The 17,786-nt window shown below is 33.8% G+C and overlaps 1 protein-coding gene and 1 long non-coding RNA gene across 3 annotated transcripts in view; one reads left to right on the top strand and one right to left on the bottom strand.

Moving 5' to 3' along the window:
• Positions 1–17,786, top strand: part of LOC100644389 (monocarboxylate transporter 2) — a 43,495-nt gene that overhangs the window by 18,755 nt on the left and 6,954 nt on the right. The gene's annotated exons all lie outside the window — the stretch shown is intronic.
• LOC125385654 lies at positions 15,437–17,435 on the bottom strand. The gene is made up of 2 exons (XR_007225161.1): positions 17,049–17,435; positions 15,437–16,824 (listed from the first exon to the last, which is right to left on the bottom strand). It is a non-coding gene; the product is annotated as an uncharacterized LOC125385654 (long non-coding RNA).

Genomic DNA, 17,786 nt, shown 5'->3' on the forward strand with positions numbered 1-17,786 from the left:
ATAGGCTTCTCTTGCATAATTCTTACGATTTTAAATAGAATAAGACGATCAGTATAAAACGTGACTTCTAGTGGACAGATTCTTGTAATTTTAAGTAGAGACAATCGCTTGTACAACTTTACTTGTCCAGAAGAAAAGGAATATGTTATACAAAAGAAGGTATTATTGTTAATAATTTACGATTAACTGATTTTATAGTAGCTCAATTGTACCTTACAATTCAGCTTTATCATTCAAATGAGATAAATTAGGAATTGCAGGAACCTTTTCAACGTAAACTTCCTGTACTTAGACATCTTGATATTAATCCAAAAATACAATCGGAGAACATTTTCCAGAAATCATCGACTGACATCTCGAAATAAAATTCTATGGAAGACTCGTAAAAAGAAACATGAAGTTTCATCGTGTCATAGGAGACATCCTGTCCAGATGCGCTCAGTTCTGAAACGCATTCGTAAATCCTTCAAATTTCAACGAACGAAACGACTTACAGGCTGCCGTCAAACCCTTTTTCTCTTTTTCCAGGCATAACATTTGCCCGCGAACTTTCCTGTTCTTTCGTCAAATTTATATCGCCGGCACTCTCCCTCTAGTTTTCTTCTCTTTACGAAGAAACATACAAACGTGAGCATGTTAAGCAGCAACGATCTTTAATTGGGCCTTCATCTAATGGCAATTGCAACAATTGCGACCGTATAATTGATTTTAAGGTAATTGTAACTAGATCTCGTGACTTCTGATCGTACTCTTAACCTAATAAACGTGCTTCATTGGGAAAGTAAGCGTGATGCGTTTTAAAGTAGTCGAAAATAAAGCTCTCGCTGTGGAAATGGTCATTGTTTGCATAGTTACGTTAAAGAAAGTATAAAGAGAAATAAGTGATGAAAATTGTAATTTACGTTTAAAGTACTGTTTATTCTAATTAGAAAAACGTGAAGAGCTTTTAAACCAATTCTACAACTATCAATTTAAAAGATCCATGATTTCACTACTTGCTTGGTTAGAAACTAATAACAACTTGTAGTTCGCAGACATTTTTCCAATGCTAATATCAATAAAATAGCATATAATGAATATTCACTTTAATTCGAAATGTTACTAATAAACTACTATGCGTCTGTTCCAATTCTGAAATCATCTACAAAAACACAAGTAGAATATTACACACTTGAAACACCAGTTATCTGGCCGAATTTCGCAATTGGGGCAAAAGGGAGTGGGTATAGATTTCAGGAGCGCAGAAACAGAGTTTATTTCTCAGCGTACGGAGGAATTACGTTGATTTACATCGAACGAGAATAAAACTGGACTAAAATGCTCAGGAGAAGCGACGTAAAAAAGACGCTTAAGAGACAGTGACGTTGTTCGGGACTCGTGTATCACCGTGCGCGACTCACGTGTCCGTTTTTAAACGCTATAAAAATGACCGTCGTACCTCGTGATAAACCGAATTCTTATTCTCTTTGACAGTTATACTTTTTCCAGTGGTCGTGCTCAATTTACTTTCACCGACTATATTGCGCGTGGTCGCTCGTAAATAATTTTTAATATAGTTTTCCACGGTTGGTATATTATGTCTGCCCTCCCGGGCGTAGTTAAGTTCATTTCGGTGAAATACTGAGAATTTCCCTCTCGATGCGCCCAGGTGTTCGTATCTTTAAATAAATTAGAGCGCATTACAAAGATTACCGACAATGCTTTCTGTATTATTTCCGGTTATCGTAGTTATTTCCTGACGCTTAGGACCCTTACTTCGAAGCGGTAAAGCAACGTGATAAATATTAGTCGGAATATGAACGAACCAGTGCTCTCGCGGATATCCTCCGACTTCCAGTTCATTGTGAATCATTTTCACTCATTTTCACGATATCCTACAGCGACTTGCGAATAAAGGAAGTAAACCGTGACGTTGTTCTAGTACTCGTAGCTAAGTAAAGTAAAAAAATTTATGTTTGGAGTAAAGAGAGTTTGAAGTTTCGGTACCCTTTTTTATATTGGAAACTTTAAATTAAATGTAATAACTAGAGAGAGAAAATTCAGAATTCTTAATTTGATTTTCTTTACTGAATCGCTTCTTTAATCTTCGACTGATATCGTTAGATTTGAATGCTTGAGTTAGATTAGACTAATTTTCTTCTGTGTTCTATATTTTATGTAGTAATGTTATACAGTCTACGTATACCAATATCGTCATGTTCAACCCAATGGTGCCAATTAATGGTTAAAAATATTCCTTTCACTCCTGAAGTGCATACAAAAAGTCATAAAGAACCAAACAAAGATTACTTGAATGAAGGCACAATCTTCAAGGTACAAGTACTTCGACGTCATTGCCCCAATTGAGGAACCTCGGAATAGAAATTCTATTTTTCACTGGGTTAATTCCATTCGAAATGCCAAACATATTCGTAAACCAAAAAATATAGTAGCAGACATTTTGTTAAATTAATCAAAACGTTCGTATGAAAATGTAAAGATAAATCATAAAGAAAATTTTATTATTCTTTCTACATGTATTTTTAACGATATTCAAACTACACATATATTAAATAAACAAATAATGACTATAATAAACAAATGTATTTTATGTGGAATAATGACAAAATTGGCAGCTTCAATCTATATCTACAGAATGATATTATTATATACAATAATATACAGTTGATCCAGATTTCTTGTCCAGATGATACAAGTGTCTCCATTCAACAACGTTTCACCGTTCCGTTACTCGCACCAACGAAAGTGAACGCGAGTTTCGTTTCGAGCGGCGATCTATAAAGGTTCTGAGATAACTGACATTGGAAGGTGAAGTTCTCGTTTTTCGTCGACGTACCTCTGGTAGATTGTGTGAAAAGAAACAGGTCGATCTGACGAAGACTGACATGTTAAACTGGGTAGAAATTCGACGATTACGAATGCGTGTCCTCATGAATGAAAGATGTCGCAGCATGTAATTATAGAAGCTTGGGTCGCTATGTTTTGAACGGCGTTTACAATTTTAGGTCGGTGTTTGGAACATGGAAACATACCCGTTGACAGTGATTCATTTACCGCGATTATCAGCGTGAAGGATTTATTTTATGATACTTCGTGTTGACAAGTATATTAAAACTGCCGGCTATTCTTGTAATATATATAGTCAATTTCTTCTAAATAAACATTTTGATATATTTTTCATTATGTGTAACAAATATTAAAGATATTAAAAGCCAGAAGTTTATTATTAGCAGATTAGTAAACGTTTAGTCAAAACTTGAATTCAGAATTAGTGTTTCAGTCCCGTTGGATAAACTTGTTTTAGTAAAAGTTATTACAATCGTAGCAAATGGAGCCATCAAGTGTGTTCAATATTTAAGTCGTGTAAATTGTTTTAATATCTGATGTCATGCCTCATTGATCTTTTAATGCGTGCGAGTTATAAAAACGAGAGAAAGTAACCTTTCTATTTTCGGAATAATCAATTAAGTATTCAATGTCGAGAAAAGAAGATAGCAAATCTTGAAAATAAAATTCGCATTCTCCTTAAACGAAAAAAAAGGAAAATTAAGTTACTAGAATCAGAGTTTCAGCAATTAAAATCTCATTTATATGGTTCAAATAGGCAAAAAGCATTATTCAGCCAGTTCCAAAATTGGCATTCCATAAATTCCCAAACATGGGGCGACTCTCCGATTCCCATTGTCAGATAAATGACATTAAAATTATCAGGAAATTTTTTCCTCCCCCATCGTCGATATATCATACAACGGAGCATTTTCTTCTGGCAAAATCGAAGGGGATGCCCGTATCTTGCAGACGCTCCCTTTGACCACTTCGTCATCAAGTGTACATAACACCAACGCCTTCTGTCAAAAGCATTGCATCGTCCCCTGGCGAAAGTCGACAGAAGCCGAGTGCAAAAAGTGCTGGGTGTAACCCTCTATACGGAAAGATATTCGACGTAAAAAAGAGGGGCCAGGATCCTTTTCCTGGCTGTCACCGACAGAGATCATAACCGTTCCTATATATCTGCGCTAACGTTCAATCAGACTCACCACGTATAAATGCGGCGCGTAAGCGCGAAGAACTGTTCTGGAGTCATTGCTTTCGCGAAAGATTCGACCGCCTTCCATGGGATAAACGAGTTCCATCGTTGGATCAGGAAAGTTTCCTTCTGTGAAAACTGGTTGCCTCATGGAAACCGTAGCTTGAGTCATCCTAGTTTACTATGTGGAAAAGCGTTCGTGCGTTGGAAATTCGATGGGATACGTCGACCAACTTCCAGTTCAAGTCTCTTTAATGCGTGAATTTTGTGGAACGAGGATAGTTTCTATAGTATTTTTTAAAGATATATGTATTCTTGAACTCGCGAGAAGTTTCTATGAAAATTTCGATGTAAAAATAGAAAATTAGACAGAATGTGAAATACAAATTTGGAAATTTCTACTCAAGTGATTTAAGAAAGCGAAATATAAAAAAAATAAAGAGGAAATTTTGATAATGACGACTGAAATCTTAAATTACTGATAACAAATGCATGAAAGAGAAAATGATATTGATGCGGTAATGTTATAGTCCAGAGTGGAATATTATTTAAAGAGCGTTGACTTGTATTGGAGAAGGAAAGTGCCAGCTTCCGGTAAAATATCTGTCCCTCGAGTTTATCCGGTTTAGATAAGTCAAAAAGCAGAGATCAGAATGAGAAACCTTCTTTATCGGCTCTGAAAGCTTGTAAGCTCAGTATTCAAATGTAGGCGTGGATGATGTATAAGCTAACAATACATTTTTGTGTAGCCAGACTTGGCAGTTGGTGTCTCCACTTTAGTATCGTATCCACTGTTACCGATTCAGTATGAGATAAAATTACAATATCCCTGATATTTTATACAAGTTTGCTTTTTTAATGACAGTATATCTAAAAAAGATGAAATAGAATAGATAGTAACATTAAAAATTACTAAAACAACTTGAATATTATATTAGATTTTGATACCAAAATTTTGGTTTTTTATATACAAAAATTTTGGAAAATGAGAGTAGTAACTTGATTGTTGTGAAAATACCCAGTCATTATATTAACTGTCATAATAATGGTTATTAAAAATAATTTTTTGAAATGATCATGTAATATCATAAGAGTAAATTATAAGAATTTCTACTTTACTTTAAATGTGTAAATAGAATAGTCAAAATCTAGTAGCCAGCACCCTCAGCTAGTTGATAGCTCATGTCGACCCTATCCACATCTCAGAGCCAGCCTAATTAATTTCACGATCTGTCTGATACGAAGCTTGAACAGTAAATGAGCTCGTACCACGATTTCACGGTCCTTATATAGACAGTGGCCACTACCTTCAAGACGTGACGCAATAATATATACTGCTGCCACAATAAATAATTGTTATAGCTATATCAACATATTATTTATTAAGTTTCATGCTTTTATGTTATATTATTTTCTTTCGACAATTTTTTCTCAACAATTTATGGCAGGTATGATACTTTACACATTCCTTCGTTAATTAAAGTTACCTTTACATTTCCAAGTTATTAATTATGGAAATGCGAATGAAATGTAAATGAATGTAAATGAATTATGGAAATGGTATATGGCTATGTCAAAATATTCTTTTACCTTTCTAAGTTACAAGTAGGTACAACAAACAAAAACCATTAAATTTAAATATTGCAATTGCAAAAATTCAATCATCACAAAAAATCAGGGTTGTTAATTATCGTTTTTGATTAGTGATTAATTACAATTTTCTTTAAGTATAGGTCTTTTACTGTCTCGAGAAGAATATTTTTGTGTGTTTACAGTATTATCTTACTATGCCAGAAAGCAAAATCACGCGTTAATGCACAAAGTAGCATTGCAGTCAAATCGATAGTCCCGGAACAAAGGAAATCCTCACGCTAGACTGAAAGCTATACAATAGTTGAACAAACATCGACAAAAAGCTTTCTTCCATGTATGGTAAATGCAAATATTAGGGCAAAACTCTTGGCTATCTCTTAGCAAATTAAGAACATGATTCTTCGACTTCCCCCGTAAATATGAATCTTGGTAGTGAAATGATCAGACACATTTTCTTTTACCACTATCGACGTCGACGACTTCCTGATTTATCATAATACTTGGTCTTTACTTATCTAATTAAGTGTTCTTTCTTAAAATTTATTTAGTTATTTAATTAATTTTTTGCCTTCTCAAGGACCACATTTGTCTTTTACTTTACTTATATATTTAACTTTTATTTAATTAACGAGTAACATAAATAATTCATTTTGTAAATTCATTATAAAATTATAAAAGCATCATTATGTATGTGAATGTAGAGTTTGTAGAAGCAATTAATTTAATAAATTAAGTTGCGTACTATTCTGAAAGTCTGTGACAGTTTGCATAGAAATCAGCCAAAATTTGAAATTAGAAAATTGGAATCCAGAGATTTCTTCAAAGGATAAGATCCTTCTGGCAATCTACGTGAGTGACTCACGTCTATCCTCAAGAATCATTGTACTTCTTATTTTCCTCCTATCTCTACCTACTCTTTTCACTCGCTGACGACGCAGTTCTTCGTTTTTTCTCTTTTTTCCATCTCTGCCTCGATTGAATGTCCTTTTTCAATTGTACAAAAAAGCAAAAACAAAATGTCAAATTTTATACCGCTGTCCACTATATAATAAAAAATTCGAATATTCGTGCCTAAAATTTAATTTGCTTTATTTTTATAGAATTATTCGAATTAATAATAGAATTCTTGAAGAACAACAAACGATATCATCAAACAAATATACAATTAAATTCTGAACTTACAAAGTCTACGAAAAGTTCGAAAGAAGAGAATCAAAAGTTATTCAAAGTATCTTCTAATAAATGTATGCGAAGAACATAAAAAAAATTATTTAAAACGGACTAAACAGATAAGTCTACCGCTTGCCACCGCGCAGTAGCTTGATATTGCAAATTTTCCGCCATACCGGTACTCCAATTGCCAATCTCGTGGTTGTAGATCACCGTTAATACCCATTGCTGGACGAATTCGACAAGATTGGTTAGACGAAGTAGAAGAGCAGCCCACTAACCAGAGCCATTTGTTAAGAAGAATGGTGACCTCGGGCAATTTTTGCCAATGTATCTACCGTTATATATTTCGTCCTTGGCGACATAGCACCGATTTTGTTGAGCATGTATCTTCTATTATTTCTCGACGATTAAATAGATTTCAAGATAATCACGCGAATAAATTGAAATTTTACTTTTACTTTTTTACTAAATATATACGGAGAATGCTTACTATTATATTATTTCCGGAATCTCATTTTGATAATTGATAATTACTTAATCCTTTCATCTTGGGTAAACATGACATTGTACTTTCACGAACTAACTTGTATTTCCATTTACTAAATTAGTTTAATATAATCTAATTAAATAAACGAGTAATGTATTTGTCTTCCATAAAATTGACCTCAGATTTCAATATATTACGTCGTCTTTGCAAAACCATTAAAACAAGATATTTCTATTGATAAATGCTATATCTCATAAATAAAACAACAATTCGATCACGGAAGAGTGCATAACGAAATTTAAAAATATACTTACTCCAATCATTTCTACAATTTTCAAAACTCGCGTACCACCTTATCCAAGGTAAAGCTTATTATCTACCTGGCAATTACACATAATGTACGACGTCGTTTAGCGTTCTCCCCTTTAACATTATGAATACTTCTTTATTTGTTCTGGTCGTTGGGACGTGTCTCTGATCTTGTGATCAAAGTGATCTTGATTTTGGAACATGTTCAAAAAGAAAAGGAGAGGCGAGAAAATAGTTACATGTGGCGCTCATGGTAGTTAATCGTTAACGTGGTCAAAGAGAATGTAAAGAAACCATGGCGTTAATGTAAAGATAGTGTACGTCGCACGCAGAATTTATAACATTTGACGATTAGACAGCTGCAATATGGAGAGCAGGATAAAAATAGGGTTGAACAGCAGGTATACGACATGACGGACTGTGAAATTTCATGAGATATTCGCGTGTTCCCGAAGCCAACTTAATACAGCCACTTTCAGAGCACTTACATATTCCAAGAGTTTGCACGTGTAGTAGATTTGGAAGTTTATCGTCTTCTGAAATCATCGAAACAGGGATTTTAATAAACTTCCTTTATTCTCTGTGACGTATCGCTTGATTTGCAGATTTTACAAACGTCATCTAAAAATTTTGCAGATTGAGATATCGATTAAGATATAATCGCCAATTTTTAGTGGAAAAGTCTTAAAATGGAAAATCTGTTGAATTATAAAAATACATGCATAAATTTATGTGTGGTTGAATTATTTGAAAGTAATTACATGAAATATGTAGGAGCGTTATGTTTGTTGGATTTACGTGTGAGATTTGGCTACATTGCTCGGAACATTGAAAAAAATAGAAAGTTTCCTTCCGGAACGCTCGCGGTGACTACGATGTACGGTAGATTTATTTCAGACTTACTTCTACTTGCGCATTCAGCCGACGATTTGAAAGCAGTTCGCGCGTCGTATCTTAGAGGAGCTTTGCAAAGATACTAACCCCTCGTCTGCATAAATTGCAGCAGTGGCGTGATTCTTTTTAACATCTGTATTTCTGGAGGGATTTGCGGCCGAAAATTGAAATTCACTCTTATTTCATGACTCTATCGTATCGAGAAACTTCCTCAAAAAAGGACAGTAGAAATATATTTTCTAAACAAATATGTAATCAAATATTTTATAAAATTTGTGTTTATTATGTAAATATAAAAAAGACAAAATCCTTTAACAATGAAGATTTAAAGATTAAAAACTAAAATTAGAGACACTGTTTTTCTAGAAAGCTTCTCAATTATATAACTCAACACGCGATTTATGATAGATACCATTTATTACAAGTGTATCGAGCAATCAAAAAATGAATGTCTTCAAATGATTTATGTATAATATTCTATTCGATTAGTACGATGAAATTCGTATTCGTAATTAATTAAGTATATCGTCGATAAGACAATCTGTAGGAAGTGACTATTTTTATGAGGTTAAATGAGAGAAACAGGTTTTCTTGTTGATTTCTGTTTCCTTTATTTTATATAGGTAAATTAACTAGCAGAGTTGTCAAAAGAAATCGGAATTCAATTAAGATTTTTCTCGCGTCGATCTCTCTCTCTCTCTCTCTCTCTCTCTCATGATTGATTTCCTCTACTGCTAATTTGCCACGAAAGCTATGCGTACAAAATGTTCGTAGCTAACTATCGTTCGTGTCACGCGACGATATGTAAATTGTTGTAGAATAATTGGATCAAGATACGAAGTATCGTTAATTCAAGAGTGATATGTTAAATAAGGATAAATTATGTTAGAACTCGTAATCCAGCAATTATTATAGTACACGCTTCGGCAGTTAAATTTTTGGAGTTTATCTCCGTTACTATCTTTTGTAACGATGGATCGACTTTTCCTGTTGACATTGATTTATCGTTACTCGACAGATCGGGTAAACCGTTTTATCGATTTGCTCAGCGGGCTGAATGCATTGGAACACTGAGTTTAATTCAATTCTTGACCGAAAATTACGGTTTTGTGCCACTTTATCATCCACATTAATTAAAAGGAGTCAATGCTTTTTTTTCAAGAGCCTATAACTAGTGGAGATAATAAATCGATACTGAATTTTTAAGTAACGAAATGGTATAGCAAACATATAATTGTTAAATACATATGTTTTATTAGATGATTTTGTGCAATGTTTCTTAAATGATTAAACTTTACCAACACAATTTTTTGAATTAATATTATTTGATATTTTTCCTTATTCAATCTCTTAGTTTTTATCTTTCATTCCCAGAATAAGTCCATCAATTAATATAAACATAATATTAATAAGACCAATATAATCATTCTATAATACATAATTTATGCAAAGATTAATTTTAAAACACTTTTTTGTTGTAACTATGTTCCAAGACAAACCAAATATTGCAACTCAAAAGCTGTCTATTAAATAATTTAATCTTGTTCGCTCTTACAAAACTGATCAAAAAGCCAGAGACAAACAATTGGGAAAATATACCTAATCGTTCTTACCTAAAACTAAAATATCGATTTTTCATCCTTTAGTTCTTCCCATATGCAAGACTGATAAGCTTGACCAGCGCAGATATTTGTATCGAACCCGATTTACCGCGGGCCACCGCGAATCTAAACGCAAACTGTATGGTCATGAAAGCACGTGGCTAGGTTGGAAAACGAAGGGATTGGCCCAATGGTTTCCCCTACGCAAGCCCAGCTTGCGACGGTCCTCTTCTGTGAACCACCTAACCGAATCCAGTCCGCGTTCGACAACGCGCCCCTCGTCTAGGGTGTTACGTCCCTTTTCTACTGAAATCCCGTGATTTTTTGTCACAAAGTGTCAGTCGGGTTTTGCTCCAGACAGGAAACAAAGTGCAGTCGATCTGGCTCGAGGGAATAGGTAGTTTCAAATACGAAACAGTGCACGTGACTTGAAGTGTTTATGGTGGTTTGAAACACTGAGACGTGGAAAATATTATTATCATTGGTTCATAAATTTTTCATTTTGTATTTTAATTAGAATCGATAAGAGGAATTTTTTACTTTTTCTATGATATTTTGATGAATTTTAAAAGTAATCAGAGGGAGAATGATTTTTGTTGAAAAAGCTAGTTCCAGAAAGATGGAAATTGAAAAAGATGAGAAAGAGAAGAAAGAGAATGCTACGTGATACTTTTTGGTATGGCATGTTGTTTTAGGTATTTTTATTTCGATACAACAACACGTAGCATCGTTGACCCCTTTCAGCTGGAAACTGATTATTTTAGAAAATTTTTACCGCGATCGAAACATAATGTAGTGGACAAAACTTTATTGAATTTTCCACAGGAGGCACTTTTTCTGTAGATACCTATAGTACTAAGGGAAAAATTGAATAAAAAGTTTCCTAAATGAAATGCATTAAAAAATCTTTCCTATCTTGTAATAGGGAAATCAAATTTCAATTAAACCATTTTTCTCTCCCTCTTCGCTCGATTGAGCCGAAATAGCGTAACGACTTTGCAATAAATTTGACCAAAAATCATCCGGTATTAAACATGAAATACGAGCGAAGGACCGAACCGCTTTAGATTATATGAATCGTCGCATTGTTATGAATCGCTTACCTTTCAAAATCGCGCGCTCCGCATTAAGATTTATTTGCTGGTATATTCACGAACTTTTACTTTCATTTACTTACCCGCTCCAGCTTGACTCAATTACAATGGACCAGGAATATGTCTACACATTCAGCTCTTTAGTTAACACACCCCCTTTACTCTTGTTTGCCGAGCTTTTAGTGTAATTCAACGGAGAACACTGCTACTTGTGACCTGGATACGCACATGTTAGATTTAAACGAGTGAGTTAAATGAGTCTTTGGTTTATCTCGTGATCATGTCGATACTCTTCTTTTATATATGGTATCTTTTGTCATTTTTCGCACAGATTACATAAGATGAGTTAGTATTACAAATAGAGAAATATGTTAATTCAAGCTTCTAATTCAAAGATACAATTGCGTATATTCAGTCATCCACATGTGAGTCATTCTGAGTCATTTAGAACATTTTATTTGTCACGTTCGGTATTTATAAATATAAGTTCAGGAGAGAATTTCTTAAAGCGCATATAGGTTTTAATCAGTCTACTCTCGATTTAATTATTTCGTTAATTCGTTTATTGCAACGTAAACTTTACACGTACTGTTAGGTAACAAAAATAAAGTATAACTGTCTTTACACAAATAAAATGAACTGATAATGCAAGACATTCTTACATTAAACTCTATTCATCCTTTCGTTACAAAAATCCATGCAATATCCATGCGATCAACTGAATTCGATCGATGTCCACCTAGTGACTTTCAGGAATGCCAACCCTATTTCGTTGCTCATTATCAACAGAATTCGAAATAATTGTCTTTTTACGATTTCAATAAATGTATACTTAAAGAAATTATTATAGTATATCTTTCTAAATATTTCGAATTTTATTCGTTTTTAACAATTCCGATATTACAAGTTCTTTGACAATTCAATAATGTTAGGTTTCTAATTTCGATGTATTGGTAATCGAATGTTTTATGTTCTTTATCTGAAAAGAAAGAAATGAAATGAGCGAGAGGAAACAATATTACTTTTTCTCTTCTATTTCATTTAACAAGTAGAAAGATAGTAGGTTGCTCGAGTCGAGGCATTAGTCTCGAATTCAGTTTTGTTCTGAAGTGGAACTTCCGACTCGGTTTAAAACTTCTCCCGCGGAACTTTCCGAGTAAAAGAATAGAAAGGACACTCGGTTTACCAACTTTATCTGCGTGGCTATCTTCCATCTACCACAAGGTATAGGATTTAATCTCCACCATGGCCGGAATAAAGTTTCCAACATATTTTTACTACTAATATAGTCGATATTAGTAGTAAAACCTTTCGACCCTGCGAGCTTATCATGAAATTGAAACCCAATGCCTTTTATAGAATTTTATTAACAATATTTCTAAATCTGTTTACTATAGAATATTCCAGATCCGATTCTAAACATAAATCTATTGTATCATAATTTCTCTCTATGTGGTAGTTTTAAAACTAGTTTTGAAACGATGAATCCTCCCTGAGGATGATTTTCGGAATAAACTTATTTATAAGGTAATTTTCGAACGGCGAATATTCGACCGTTGCTTCTTTATCATCTTTCTCATCTGTCCCTCGGGTATTAAGAATGGCAAATTTATTTTGAAAGTTATATGCTTTGTGGACCTTCTAATATAAAGGAAGGAAACAGAAGGCAGCTGTAAAATATAGATACCAATAAAAGATCAAAATACAATAAAATATTTTTAACATAAAAATCTCTAACACTGGAAATTCAACCTAAACATTAAAATTTTAATCTTATTTTTTTATGATATGAAAATCTTTAATTTAATAAACTACAGCGACCAAAATAATTAAATAGACAGTGATAGTATTCCATAATGAGAAACAAAAGATAGTAAATATGGTCAGTGTGCCTTGGTGAAAATAGTCAAGGAATGAAGAATCAAAACTGCAACGAAAGGAATGTCGTACTTTGTCCCGCTCGAGAGGACAGCGGGGTAGCGACTTCCGGTGAAATAGGTGAACTTTCCTTCTCAGGAGAGTGCGAAGGAGTCGTTTGTCTGCAAGAACGAAGAGGTCCAAAGGAAATCGAAGAAGATGAAAATCAGGATCCTAGGTCTGACCTTGCGGATACGATTTACGTTTTTTTTTGTCAATAATTTGACCATCTATTCTTTTTTATGGTGCATATTTTTTACTGAAATTTTATTAACTTCTAGATTCTATTTTTGCAAATTCACTAACAAAATCTAATTTGGCCATTTATTTTAATAACTGTAAATTTTAGGCAGTTGATTAAATATTCAATACAATGAATGTTAACTTTTATAAATCGAGTTGTAATTTTCTGTAAGAAAATATGAAATGTTCTTTGAAATAGTCTACAGTGATTATAAAATATACTATAATGTTCATAACGATCTTATAGACACGTTATAGCGATAAATATACACTACATATTCATTCGCTAATAATAATTAAGTTAAAAAGGACATTTTTAAATGACCATAAGTAAATCGTCTAAGCCTTCAAGGCAAGCGTCCAGTGCTCTTATTGTGGTTGTTTTTCACGCGGTGTAGATACATCGCACGATGTACCATAAGACAGCATTACTACCCGGAGAGTGGTTGGGGTTGGGTGGTCGTAGTAACCGGCGTTATGGTACAAATTCTTGCCACGGGAATTCACGGGGCTGTCGGAGCATGGTTGCTGTTGGAAGGAACGAAACGATATCGTCAACCTGTTTTCAACGTAGGTACGATATGCAAGGATCGACGATCCTATTTTCTAATCTCGATGTTTAACTGTGCGCTCACAATCTCTTCATGACTAAATTACTTAATAAAACGCGCACGCTCTTATGTAGACACTAGGAACATATCAGTTTTGATAGAATATATCTATTTTAAAATTCTATTTATTATAAAATATCTATTTTAAAAATATAAAAAATTTCAGAATAGAAATGGAATCTTATATGAAGATGTTAAAATTATATGTTATATACAATAATAAAATATACTTTAATAAAGCATATGTTATAATTAAGATTATGGTTAAAAGAATTTTAGAGAAAACGTAATATATGATATTAACCTTTCGCAAAAGTTACTTTTTTTATAAACCAAAATAAAGTGACAAGTAGGTTTAAAAATAGAACCAGAAATTTTTACGGCTTTCAAACAACAAAAATCAAAAGAAAAGGGCACGATATAAGTGTATAAATATAAAAACCAGCACATGTCATCATAAAAGCTTACACCAGCTACTTTGCAAACTCTACACATTCGATGTTTCTAAAAGAGCCATCTGTCCTAATTCATCGCGCGTTCCTAAATCATCAGCCTCACACACAGAACATATTGATATCAAGTTATATTTAAATTTTCCAGAAGAATACAAATCTAACCAGTGTTTTCCTACACATGTTCTCGAACAGGACTTTAAAATTTATCGCGCGCAGCCAGTGCCAAACAGAGAAACTCACGAAGTTGAACTCTGAGCAGGACCTTGACAACGAGAAGGAAGCGTCGAGTATACTATATCGTACGAATATTTAATGCGGCTGGGAAAAAAGGAACGATTGAATTTGAGAAACTATGATTATGACCATTTCAGAAATGTTTTACGTATCGAGTGTTGTTAGATTGAAAGTTGAAAGCGATTCTTTATTATTATTTACAAATGGTCCCGGAAACTGATATTAAAATCACTTCACGTTAATGTCGTTGTCGTAAAACTAACTCTTGTATCGTCTGGCTTATTTTTTTGGAGTCCTTCCGCCTCTTTATTCTTTATCCTTCCGATGCTCTTCTAACTACTAACGAGCACTACTTTCCTTTTTTGCTGTCTGTTTACGAGCGTCGTTGTTTAAGAACCAAGCACATTTTGACGACACGCGAAATTTTTTGCGCAACCTGTAAGGTCTTTAACGATGACGATAAAGAAAAGATAAATAGTATCTTTGAGAGAATATCTGGATTGTGAATTTTAAATAATATCGAGCAAACGATGATACAATCTATGGTAAATTTAAATTAAATAAAAAATTAACACGAACACACATACACACACAAAGATATTCCTAAATTTTTGGGGCGAAATTTCACTCGTACTTGTTCAAAGCGAATTTTTATTCTTCTTGGAAAATTATTTAAAGATTTCATTTAAAAACAAATCATATAATATAATAGAGACAAGATTAAGGAAGATTCTTTGAAAGACTAAAACAATACAAAAATGTAAACGTTGATACAAATGACCCAGTTTTTTCGCGATGTTTCAAAAAAGAAAAAGAGTCAAAACTCATTCGCTGAACAATGAATCCTCAAAGACATTTATCGCGTGAAATTAAGGGAAAAGACCACATTATGGAATTTTTGTAATTATTGTAATGAACGAATGATCATTGTATAGATCTTCGGCTACACTTTTTATATTTTACCGAAATTCCTTCGAGGTAACCGAGTTTCCTGTTCAGATATAGTTGCTATGAAAGCGAGCTTAGAATCTTGCGGGGTCATTGACCTTCTCTTTCGCCAATTCACTCTCCCTCTCATTCGTTTTCTGGCTTCAAAAGAAATTCAAGGGTGAAACTGTGGGCTAGACACTGGTGGGATTTTCAGAGGATCCTGATCCTGACCGATGACAAGGGTGGCAAGGGATCAAGGAAAGGGAATCGGTATATAATAGAGGCAGCATTATACAGTGGATATCTTATTTGAAATCTACAAGTTCGGAATGAACCTTTTTGCTTTCACTTCCTACATTATTGCAGTACTGTATCATGTACGTTATGGCAGTACATTACTAATACATGGTATACAATGTTCTTTTAAATATTTTATGTTTATGAAGAGTTATTTATAAATCACATTCTTTAGCACTATGATTACCAGTGTTATGTCTAGTTCTATTAAATATATCTTTCCTATATTTTCGAAACGATCATCAAATAATTATCTGTATTAAAAATAATTTACTATCATCAGTAAATGTAGGAAAATATCTATGTTTCTTTTTAATGAAAAGACTGCAAACAATTGTATTTATGAAAACGATATTTTCTAATCTTTTTATGGAGCATTTTGATTCGGCTTTTCCTGCTAGTGTTATCAAATAGCAATTATAATTAATTGGATAATAGTATAATTGTGATCGAAACACTGCAAATATGTCTTTATACTATTATTGAAGTTCATTATTTAAGTTTTTTGCAAAATGTATTCAAAAATACACGTTAAGAAATATTATTTTTCTTATTTCAAATCTTATTTCTAATTTATTTATTTTATGTCCATCTTTTTTTCGTACTACTAAAATACCGAAAAGAACTGTGGATGTCATAGAACAAAAAAGATAAGGTATTAAAGGGGAAAGAAAAGACCGAGAGTAAAACGGCGGGCCATGGCTTACGAATAGGTTATTCCCCACAAACGTGGAATCGTTTAACACGGAGCCTATCATGTCCAACCTTTCTACCGAGATTAATAAGTGGTCCTTTTTGTCATCCGGATAACTTGATGTCTTTGTAACTAAGTCGTAAAAAGAACTGCTCAGTCAGGTGATCGATAAATTCGTCCCAAACAGTTGTTTCTTACTTAAGGGAAACATCCCTTAGTCTTCATCCTTTGTATCTTTCGTTTGGGAAGAATAGTTCTAATAAATCTAAAAGAATAAATCTAATAAAATCTAATAAATAATGATAACAGTCAGATTCTATGAAATTTCTACACATTCTACACAATTTATACCACGAATTTTCTCTTCGAATTAAACGAAAAAAAAGTAATTTTTCAAACCTAGAAAAATTTAAGAACGCTTTCACACTTAAAGAATCACTCAAGTACAAATATCGCAAGAAAGCTTTTCAAAAATCCCAATTCACTTACTCGAAAGACTCCATTCGAATTCATCGTGTTGATCCGACGACAAAGCTATAGAATCAAAGTAGATGCAGCAACACGCCAGCCCACTTTCTCAATAAAGACTGCATCCGTGACCGTCAAAAGCAAGTTGCAAGATTAATAACCTCTCGTTTTATCCTCCGGAGTACCCTTTTGTCTACGAGAGCCGGCTCTATCTTTTACAATGGACGGCATTCTTCGAACGATTGATCGATGAGCCGACTCGACAAACGCGGCTTCGGCAAACAGTGAAAATTAATTAAATGACCGAGCGGAGCGCTGCTAATCGTTCAGGCTATTCGTCGTGGCCGTAATTAATACAGTCTTAACCTCGATCGCGAGTCAACTTCTCTTTAGCAAGGTAGTCGACATTTAATAGGCGGTTTTAAGAAGACCGATCGCTGCGGTCGTGGTAAAAGAAAACGCGTAAGCAAGGAAGAACAATCACTGGTACGATCGTTTGTGGCCGTTTCAAAATGGATTAGAGCCGACGATGAAAGTGGTTGTGGTACTGTCTCGGAACGGAATCAATATATCATATTCGATCTCTTAACGGTGAACCAATTGAACGAAGGCGAGAATCGTAGTGAAAATACGGTGTCCAGCACGAAATAGCGAGTCAGGAATATCGATCATGCCACTATACGGTTCTAATTGAGAGGAACTCTGGGAACGTAAACGTTTATTATGATTACAAATCGCGAAGGTGAAATATGGACGGTC

This window comes from Bombus terrestris, chromosome 1, assembly GCF_910591885.1.
Source record: "Bombus terrestris chromosome 1, iyBomTerr1.2, whole genome shotgun sequence".
NCBI lineage: Eukaryota > Metazoa > Arthropoda > Insecta > Hymenoptera > Apidae > Bombus > Bombus terrestris.